Source organism: Montipora capricornis, chromosome 5 (genome assembly GCF_036669925.1).
Source record: "Montipora capricornis isolate CH-2021 chromosome 5, ASM3666992v2, whole genome shotgun sequence".
Taxonomy (NCBI): Eukaryota; Metazoa; Cnidaria; class Anthozoa; order Scleractinia; family Acroporidae; genus Montipora; species Montipora capricornis.
In genome coordinates this window covers 4,961,364-4,972,698 of record NC_090887.1, presented here as the reverse complement: position 1 = coordinate 4,972,698, position 11,335 = coordinate 4,961,364, and the positions used below count along the sequence as shown (strand labels likewise).

Here is an 11,335-nt window from a genome sequence, read left to right as displayed (position 1 = left end):
GGATGATTGCCAGAGCATGTGCGGAACTTGAGTCTGTTCTGACACGCAGCTACGTGATGTTGATTACTGGAGGCACATCCAAGACAAAGGAGTTTCTTAAAAAAGAAGTCCTTTTTTTCCTTGTAATAATAATAATAATAATCATAATGATAATAATAATAATTTATATAGCGCTCATACGATATAATATTCAAGAGCGCCAAAAAATAACATTTATATATACAATTAATAGAAAATATATATGTGTGAATACTATATAGAGGATCTGATATCCTTTAAATGGAGTGAACTAAAAGTGAAAATAAAAAGAAATAAATTTAAAATTATGAACAATTATAAGCTACAATCAAAAACATTTGTTTCCTGCTCCGGAAGCATAATAAAAGTTAAAAAAAATTTTACAAACTCGGAGCTAACAGTTAAAACTCATGAAATATTTCGTCCGTTTTTCAACCGGACTTCATCAGTCAATGATGTGAATGTTAAAAAGATGAATTTTAAAAAGGTTTTTAACGCCTCTTGGGGGTTAGAATTGTGTCATAGATGGCTGCTAATTCGTAACCATTGTCTCTGTTTAACGCCGGTTTCGTCAGTTTAATTTGAATAGCTTCTTTTATCCTGCGTTTGAAGGTGTTAACTTCGGATGATAGTACTTTTGTCTTATTTGGGTCCACCGAGTGGCCCTCCAGGCGACAATGCTCGTGAATAGCTGATGAACTTCTTGATTGGTGTTCTTTTACTCTGATTTCCAGAGAGCGGGCCGTTTCGCCAACGTACTCCTTGTTACACTTCTCACAATGGATCTGGTACACAGTACCGCATTTCTTGAGATTGACAGTTGTGTCCTTGACACGTACCAATTGTGATCTTAGAGAATTGACGGGTTTATGAATAAGTGTAACCTCGTGTGACTTGAAAGCTCTTTGCAGGCGTTCCGAGATTCCTTTGATGTATGGCGCTGATGCATAGATTTTCTACTCGTTTTGAGGCTCTTCGGTATTTTCTGTTGTAGATTTTGGATGTGGTATTGTTAGCATCCATTCTCAGGGGTTTCAATAAAATTTGAAGTAGGCAGCTGGTTTGAGTCTAGTAGCCGACTGTATCAAGACGGGGCCGTATGGCCCCTTCGTCTAGGGGGGTCTGGGGGCATGCTCCCCCAGACGATTGTGAAATCTGGAAGCTCTGAAATGTGATTTCCAGCACTGAAGATGAAGGAAGATTTCTAATCAACAGAGACACTGAGTGTGCAATTAAGCGCATTCTTTTGATAATTTCCAGCGAAGAAAGATTTGGAAAACCATTTCAAAAGGAAAATTAACGATTTTTAACGTTATAATTATGATGTTTCGACAACTTCATGTCATCATTACTACCAATTTCAAGCTGCCGGGAACGGCAAACCTCTTACGCGCGAATTTCAACATTTCTCAACATGAGAAATCAGTTCTGTCGAACAATAAGAATATGTCATTTTAATCTGAACAAACGAGAAGGCTTAACCAATGAAACTAACGAAAAATTTACTGTTTTTGGAAAACAAGTCTTGATGCAACGATTACTCAATAACGACCTGTTTTACATTAAACGTCTTGATATGTTTGGGGACGTAACTAAACGTAATTGAATTACGTAAAAAATGTGACGGTTGGTCTAGGCAAAAATGCGGGAAAAAGTTATAGCCGTGCCCTGTAGCTCAAAGATGGCAATATCAAATCTGATAATTATTTTGAAATTGAGGTTAAAAAAGGTACATTCAAGTCGATCAAAAATTAATTTTACTTCAGGTTTGGCGGAATCCTTCAATTAATTCATTGTAGGATAAAAAGTAGCCGACTTCTCTGAGCGATGCAGCCGACGCTTTTCGTCGGCCGTCGGTGCTTATTGAAACCCCTGCATTCTGGATAGTTATTCATTTTTAGAGCTTCCTTGACGTGCTGTGTTTCTCTAGTTCTGTCATCGTTTTCCGTAACCACTTGAAGGTCTGAGCTCTCAACATCAGGGTGTTAACCACAGCTCTTTTGTGTTGTAGATGATGGTTTGATTGGAAGTTTAGGTACTGGTCCGTGTGCGTAGGTTTGCGGTACACGGAGATCTTGGTAGAACCATCTTGGTTAATACTCACACAGGTATCAAGGAAAGGAATCCTGCCATCCTTTTCTTGTTCCGAAGTGAACTGGATATGTTGGTCAATGGAGTTTAGATGTTCTGAGAAGGAATCGACGGCTAGACTAAAAAAAAAAGTTTTCGGACTTTTCGTGAATTGTTCGAGTTTTTCACAGTTCTTAATGTCCTCTGGTAAGGTGTTCCAGACCTTAGGGGCAGCTGCTGAGAAGGCACGATCTCCAAAGGTCTTACATTTGGTGGATAAGGGGTTGAGTAATAGCTGGCTGTTTCTTCTGAGTGAATAGTGACTCTTAGTCTGTACAACAAGTAAGTCTGATAAGTAAGATGGAGCCATCCCTTTCAAAACCTTAAAGGTGAGTAGAGCGATTTTATACAAGATGCGGTATTTGATAGGTAGCCAGTGGAGACGGAACAAAGCAGTAGACACATGAGAAAAACGAGGTTGACGGCAAGTGACGCGAGCAGCAGCGTTGAGTACTCTTTGAAGACGATTCATCTGGTACTGAGGTATTCCATACAGTAAGGAGTTGCAGTAATCTAAGTGAAATGAGACAAAGGCGTGGATGAGAGTTTTTGTTATCTCCTCGGTAGGAAATTTTTGGATCTTATTTATCTTGTAAAGGGCACCAAAAGCTTTACTACAAACTTTGATAACGTGGGGCCTTTCTGCAAATGTCTTACGTTCGTTCATCTAGATAGTGCTGCCCTCTGCAAAACAGACATATGTTAGGTCTTTCCTCCCTGCTTGCTCTCTGAGAACTTGTGCTGGAACCTTCTTTCCCTGCACTACCCTTAGTGTTCGAGTTCCTCATCTGGTCAGACACTTGTGTTTCAAAGGAGATAGCCTCTCCATTCTTACTTAGTTTTCTAATGGGAGCTTTAGGTTTCTTCATGTCCTTAAGTCTGGATAGCTCTTCAAGATCAGGAATATTTGCTTTTTCTCCACATTCACTTACATATGCAGCAAACTCTGAAAATGTGGGATAAGCCTCTTTTCCGTTAGTCACTCTACACTGCTGTACAATCCCTCTCCACTTATTTTGAATTTGAAATGGTAGCTTGCTCAGGGATCTTGACATTCTCTTTAGCAAAGTCCAAGATACCAAAAGAAGTAGGGAAAGTAGTTTCCCTAGCAGCATTGATCTTTTGCAGGAAATCAGGCAGATCTCTTAGGGGCTCAGCATCTCTATCACCAATTTGCGGCCAGTTTTCAAGCTTGTGTATGAAAGCTGATCCGACAACATTGCAGTTGCCATATCGTTCTTACAACATTGACTTTGCGGAATGATAGGCTTCTTCAGTACCAATTAACATATACTGATCGATAACTTGCTTAGGTTTTCCTGCAATGTACTGATTAAGGAAGTTTAATTTCGTCTGTGCATCCATAGGCTTGGAATAAATGAGGGCACTGAAAGAACTGTTCCAGGTGGGATACTCCAGTGGGTCTCTAGTGAAAACAGGATTGAAATGTTAGGTAATTGACCTAAAATCGCTAGTTGTCTGTTAACTAGACTTTGCTCAATAGTAGCTGTTACCAGCTTGTTACTTGTTTCTGCCAATTTGTCCATACATTTTTCCAAAATTACTGAATGTGGGAAGAAAGGTGTGGCATGTGGGCTATGTGAATGTTGAACTACTTGGTCAACAGAAGGCAGACTATATGCAGGTTGGGCCCCATTCAGTTGGGTTGAAGAGTATATAGGACCTTGCTGACTCGGAGAAATATCACCACTACATGTTACAGGGGAAGAGCTAAGGAACTTCTCCATGTCTTTACCCTTGTCAGGTGGAGGAACCAAGTCTAGATCCTGATCATATTCTAACATTTCTTCCTTTTCTGCTGTCATACAAACACTCACTTTTGCCTGATTTTGTGCAAGTTCACTCTTAATCCTTAGCTCCTCTAATTTTCGTTCCTCCTCAAACTTGAGCAACTCAGTCTTTGTTTGCCCTAATCTAAGCCTCCCTTCTTCTTCGGCAAAGGCCAGTTTGGCCTTTAAGGTAGCTTCTTCCTTTCGTAGATGTAACTTATCTTCTTTAACAACAATAATCGCGGTCAATTTTGAATTAACACCTTAATTTCCTGGAAACACGACTTGACTTCTTACATGATTCAGAGCACGAGTCATTCACATTTTGGTCGAGAAATTCCAATTACTTGATTTCTGCTCTAATGTCCACTATGAAACTCGACCATTCTCTTTCAACTTGCTCGATAGTCCGTTCGATACCTCCTAGGTCATCACCACTCTTCATAAACAACTTAATATCATCGACTATCTCTTGAAATTCGGAATGGATAACGTGAGTCTTACTAAGGTCTTACTTAAACTCTACTAAATTAGTGGACTGACCTCGCCTTAGTATTTCGTATTCGCTTAACCAGTTAACATTTCTTCGCTGTCAGACTGCTTTTCTTCTGGTCTAGCTGGTACAAGTATCCCTTTTCTTTCAAACATCGTTTCCATCCAACATCAGTTTCGAGAACGTTCTCTTCCACGTGTTTCGATGCCACATCGGCTTCTGAACCTTCGGAACTTGCTTCTTTCTTCGAAAAGGACATTGCAACCACGGATGATCAAACGCAAACGATTGTGATAGACGACTTCACGCTCTTGAGTGCATCATGGGTAATCAAGGCAAGATGGACAGACATTCAGTGTTTTCAGGGGCGGATTTAGGGGGGGGCCGAGGCGGCCGCGGCCCCCCCTTTCAGTTCGTCGGAGATTTTTTTTTTGTCAAAATATACAATAATTTTATCATTTTGTAAGCAGTCTGTTGGAGCTTTTGATTTTTTTAGCTAAAGCGTGATTTTTCGCTAATAGTATGACCAAAGTTGTGCGAATAAACTTTCAACTTACAGGCGCTAATATTATCCTTTCGAAATGAAGAAGAAGACTGGATGCGAAATACTTGTCTACAGTCAACCTATCTTAGGGCCGATTTACACGATACGATTTTGTCGCATGGGACAAGCTCACGACAGGCCTACGACATGACTTACGATTGTCGCAGCGTTTTAAAACATGTTTTAAAATGCTACGACATTTTTTCTGACGTACACAACAATCGTAAATCATGTCGTGGGCCTGTCGTAAACCGTTGTCGCATGCGACAAAGTCGTACCGTGTAAATCGGGCCTTACAGAGACTGTAACAACGTAAAATCTTAATGCCTATATATATAATTATATATATATTGTGACTTTGAAGCGAAGAGTCTAAAACCATGCATCATTATAACCATAACTTATAATTTTATTCAATATGGAATCCTGATACATTACGTTCCAGATTGCACCAGAGTGCATGTAAGATTACCCAAATTTTCAAAATTTTCTGGGGGGGCATGCCCCCAGACCCCCCTAGAAAGTAGCGCCTAAGGCGCTACTGAGGCGCGCTAACGCGCGCTGATTAGTATTCTTGTTCGGCCCCCACTTTCAAAAAATGCTGGATCCGCCCCTGGTTTTGTAAGGTAGTTTAAAACGATGAAAAGTGTCCATGACATGCAATTTTGGGTTTTTCATTTTCCAAAACAGAAGATATGCGCTCAAAGGTGCGGCAGAATAAATTTGGAGAGAATGACTATTGTAAAAATTAATTTATTAAAAAGAGTTTTTGCCATACATCTCCTGTAATTCCAAAGGCACAAATTTACTGTATGAGAAGGCAACGCTATTGGGCGTTTCGCTGGATTCAGAGGCTCAAATCTTGAGGTTTCACATCGATTTAATATCAAAACACGCACTACTCACTGTACATACAACAACTCGAACAAGAACGAACTACGCCGGAACTCACCTGATTCGCAAGACGTGTTGCTCACGTGACCCGATGTCACGGGTAACACCATACTGTCCGTAACAATTACAGACAACGTATTGTGACAAAAAAAAGCAATATTTAGGAATTCCAAAGAACGGATACCAAGTCTAGTTCATCTCAGTTGTGAACATGAACTTATTTGTTTGGTTTATGAAGGCGAACGTCTATAAAAGTAGAGTCACGTACAGTATATTTTGCTTAGAATTTCCATACAAACTTTTAAATTTCCCGCCATGTTGCCCTGATTACCCATGATGCAATCAAGAGCGTGAACTCGTCTATTGTGACTGGCCTTACGCACATTATGTAAGGAGTTGCATCTAAACGTTGTTTATTCACAGACAGGTTCTGGCATACAAATCCCAGTTGTACGCGCTAAACGCCTTTGGTCTGAACTCCTTGTTCTTAGAGACGTGTTTTTGAGCTCCTTGTTCTAAGTCTGAGATAACAATCTTGTGACAAAACATACATGAACTAAATACGCGTAGTGTGAAAACTGTGACCAACGAGTTTATCCATAAAAGGTTTACAAAATGTTCCTGCAATATTGCTTACCGTTTTGGCGGTACAATAACCCACGGTTTACATCCAAAAACCAGATATCTTCATGACGAAGCTCAAACACACGGGGGACTTTCTTTCATGATGGAAATAGACTACCAAAATGGCGGGAAGCTACAATACGAAGGCGCGGCTACCCATACAGTTTTCCGCTGACAGCACACGCTGCAGTTGCAGGCTCCTTATCAACTATTGCTCTTTTAGTATTTTCAACTAACTTTGACTTGATAATGACGTTTAGCTAACGTCGAAACGTTGTCGTTTTTTAACAAAGTTTTCAACCAAATTTTTGGTATTGTAAAGAATGTTTAGATATGTTCTATCGCAGTTTTTATAGTTAAATGTTGACCAAGAATTCCAGTTTAAAATTAGAATCAAGAAAGTTCAGTTTTGGTGGAGCAAACGAAACAAAATTTCGTGTTTCTTAGTATTTTTAAGAATATCTAGATATGTTTTATCGCCGCTAAATGTTCTTTGAATTTTTAGTGGAATGAAAATCGCCCCCTTTGCGCTGGTAATCATACCTGTAAGACTGAATTACGAAAGAAGGTTGAACTCGTACGGCATGACTTTTCTGGTAGTCCTTTTGCGGGACTAAAATAAGGCAGTCGTGTCTTTTCAAGTTCTCCTGGGAAACCAGATCATTCCTGAACCATTTCAGGAATCTAAATCGAAAAACTTTTACAGTTTTAAATATCTCATTACATGGACTTTTTCTACTAAAATTACCGACGAAAGTATGAAAAATTAAAAAAAGCTGGCGAACGTTTCCTGATTTTGGTAGATCCCTCAAAATTGCGTCTAGACCAAAGTAAACTTTCGAAGACTCAATATTGAAGAAGCGCACAATTAGATCTATGGACTGAATAAATCATCAGTTTCACGGAAACACTAAAATACTGAAACGACGAGTTAAATTATCACACAATACCAATAACATTTTTACAATCAATACCGCTACAGAGCGAAAGGTGATGTTTTACAGTGGCCTTGTTAACTTCTTCCCCGTTTTTTTCTATAATGAACTTGAAATGAGCGTTACTGATTTCGTGACCTCAAAAAATAGTTTATTCAGGCCAAATTGTCAAAGAAAAGATGACAGTGATCCCTATAGTATAATCTACGCTCCAAGCAATTGATTTATTCAAGGGATTATTTATTCCTGGAGTTTTGCATTGAGAAGTAACAATTTCAGAAATGAGGACATGGACTCAGATTATTGTCTTATTGTCTGTGTCCTCTTTCCTTAGTTTTATAGATCAATATGTCGAAGCGTGCTCAAGAAAAGTGCAAATTTAATATCGCTTCAAACGCTTTATTTTCCATTGGTAGACGTCTTTGAAGTATGTGCTGGTTTCCCTTTTGAAATAACTAAGAACCTTTGATTTCTAACTATATCTTGTATCGGTTAATCTAATATTCGTAACAACGAGCAATGATATCACCATCAAATTCTAATTAAAAATCGAATCTTTTCTTACCTAACTGGTCAAAGCGACAATTTCATGGCCCTGAACTTACCTAGGATTCCTCTGGAAAAAGATTTTTTATAATAATAATAATGAAAAACTTACCTATACCTTCGACTGCTGAAAACCGTGACAACACATTGAAGGCCAGCCAATCTGACACGTTTATTTAACATTATAATATTTTTTACTGCCACTGAATGAATGAACTGTTGCTAAGTGCTATGCTAGTACTTCTCTGATAGATGTCTCATATTACTTAAGTAAAATGCAAGCGAAAGAGATAAAATAGAAATATGATATCACCAGGACCTAGGAACTTTACGATTAAGCCTAAAGTAAATCAGCAATATCCGCGAAAGCGTCAGCTAGTTTTGCTTTAAGTAAGTGAGTTGATCCATTCAGATGTTTGAATCATGCCAATCAAACAAGAAACACTTCCGCACAGGTCTCTAATTAATTATGCATACACTACTTTGTTAAATATAATATTTAAACAACGAGCAGCGGCGCCGGTAGCCGAGTGTTTTTAGATACGATAAAACACGTGCTGTGAGTTTTCGAAACGGCTTCAAAACCATTCCACAAATTGGAAAAGCGTGTCCTTCGGGAGTCCGAATAAAGGTTCAAAATGTGAGAGGAAAATATTAGCAATGAAAAAACCACAGGATTTCGTCCACAAGTAATTTAGAGTGAGAAATCAACTCCCCAAAACTCAGTCTAGGAGTAACGTCGCGCAGAATGGTGCGACACAACCGGAACCTCATTTACGCTCGAAGCGCTAAATTTGAAATCTCACCCCCAGCTAAAAGCCTCCAAATACAAAGAAAATTCTTTATTCTTTATTCTTTTAAAGTTTAGAAATACAAAAGACTACAAGTCTAGGTTCCAGACCCCTAATGTTTACGATATATATATAGTTTTCAAAAATTGTAACGGTCACTTTTGAAAATGTGTGTTGACTAGCATACGAAACGTCACGTTTTATAAAAATGCGTTGGAATACAATGTTCATCACCGCTGTTTGTGCTATTTTTTTAATCGAACTACAAGTATTGATAGGGGAACCCTCAACAGGAAATACTTCCCTCACGGAAGGGTTACCTCAAGTTACAATAAGTAAGAATTAAACAGATAAAATCATAAATACATAGACAAGTGGAAATTATGTACAATAATAAACTGGAGACAAAATTAATTATTAAACTAGTAAGAAAAATAAATTAAGAGAATGTATAAATATCCCTCTTGTGCAAATATCCCTCTAAATATCCCTCTTGTGCAATCCATCCTTTTCAAGATTCACCTTTTTTTAGATGTAAAGGCAAAGATGTCCATGATTTCGTTACTCTAAAGAAATAAGAAACTATTCAAATATTAGTCCTTGCATATCTAATTTTGAACTGCTAATTAGGATGTCTGAGATTGTATTTAGAACTGTCAGCTGTCACAAGATAATAAGACAGATCCCAAAAAGCACTTAAAAAGGAAAACCAAGTCCATAAAAGTCTCCTCGAGGCCAAGGAAAGAAGATTCAGTTTCTTAAGCCTCTCTCCATAAGACCTGTCCGTTATGATCAGTTTTGTAGCTCTTCGCTGGACTCTTTCAATTGTGTTAATCAAAAACTGTTGACGTGGAGACCAAACCTGGCAGGCAAATTCAATATGTGGTCTAACTAGATGAATGTATAATTTAAGTAGCACATGAGGTTGGTTACAAGTACCGCAAGTAGAAATGGGGAAATGCAATCCCAACATTAAAGTTACAATGGAAACAGGAACAGAAGGCAAATTGCCTTTTCTAGCTGTATTGTTATCCAAGCCGAGATCAAGTAACCATGAATGTTCTTGTATCACTTCTCTGTTTCGAAAAAAGACTTACACTGGTCCACTTACAAATTATTACATCATAGCAGATATTAAGTGTGTAAATTATTTTAAACGGTCTTTTACATATTTTTGGTTAATTTCGTGAAAATTATATGAGTTTTTAAACAACTGAATTTTTTATCTTTCATTAATCAACATAAGTGTTCTTCACGGCCAATAACATCGTGGAAACAACAGGAGAGGGCAGCACTCAAGTCAATGGAGTGGTGGCCGAGAGGAAACGTGCAATATTCTTCACAGGGGTGGGAGCGGAGGTATATTCAACTCAAGTAATTTATTGGGACCTGTGAAGCCCAAAGATACTCCGTTCACTGAGATTGTACGTGCTTTGGAGAAACATTACAATCCAAAACCCTTAGCAATTGCACAGAGTTTCCATTTTGGCACCCGAAATCAAAAGTCTGGAGAATCGATCGGGGATTATGTGCTGGCGTTGAAGATGTTGGCCATTCAGAGTAATTTTGGTGAGTTCTCGGATAGAGCTCTACGTGACCGATTTCTCTGTGGACTCAGCAACCCGAAGATACAAAATAAATTGCTGAACACAGAGGATTTGACGTTCGAGAAGGCTTGTAAGATTGCCAAAGCTATGGAGATGGCTGAGAGAAACACCCAGGAGTTCCGGATACACCCTACGACAAGCGAGGGCTCGCAAGTGAACCAGTTGACAACAAAGGGCATGAAGAACAATGAACAATGGTTAGGTGTGGGGGTAAACAATCAGGTCAGTCATGTAAATTTAAGTCTGCAAAATGTTGTCGGTGTTCTAAGATTGGTCATTTAGCGTCTGTTTGTTGAAACAAAAAATGAAACCAAGAAAGGGGTAGTGCACAAATTGCACAGATCTGAATCAGGTAGCGAAGATTAATTAGGAATATATTCCCTGTACTCACTTGACACAAACAGGCCCAATACCCAAGGTTACTCGGTAGACATGGTAATCAATGGGAAATGTTGTAAAATGGTCGTAGATACTGCTGCAGACTATTCCATGATGCCACACAGTTTATACCAAGAGAAGTTTGCAGACATACCCTTAGCAGCATCAAAGGTAGTGCTTTGGACATACACAGGTGAAAGGCTTGATGTGTCAGGTGAAATGTAGTGTGATGTTGTTTATCAGAACAAACACTATTCACTACCAGTAGTAGTAGTTAATTACAGCGGAAAGCCTACTCTACGTGGCAAAAAATGGCCGAGTCAAATCAAATTGGCATAGGGTGAGATTTTTAGTGTCCCCAGTGAAAACAAGGCCAGTTCCGAGAGTCAACTACAAGCTCTTCTGTCAAAATATAATGATTTGTTCAGTGACAGTTATGCAGGCATGACGGGGCTTGAGGCACATATCACTATGAAAGGGGATGTAAAGCCAATTTTTGTAAAAGCCTGTCGAGTTCCGTATGCATTGAAGGAACAAGTAGAAAAGGAGCTAATTAGACAAACTTGAAAAACACGGGGTGATCAA

The 11,335-nt window shown here is 38.8% G+C and overlaps 1 pseudogene; it reads right to left on the bottom strand.

Annotated features, from left to right (window-relative positions):
• Positions 1-2,801: 2,801 nt before the first annotated feature.
• Positions 2,802-8,157, bottom strand: LOC138050164 (uncharacterized; annotated as a pseudogene).
• Positions 8,158-11,335: the final 3,178 nt, after the last annotated feature.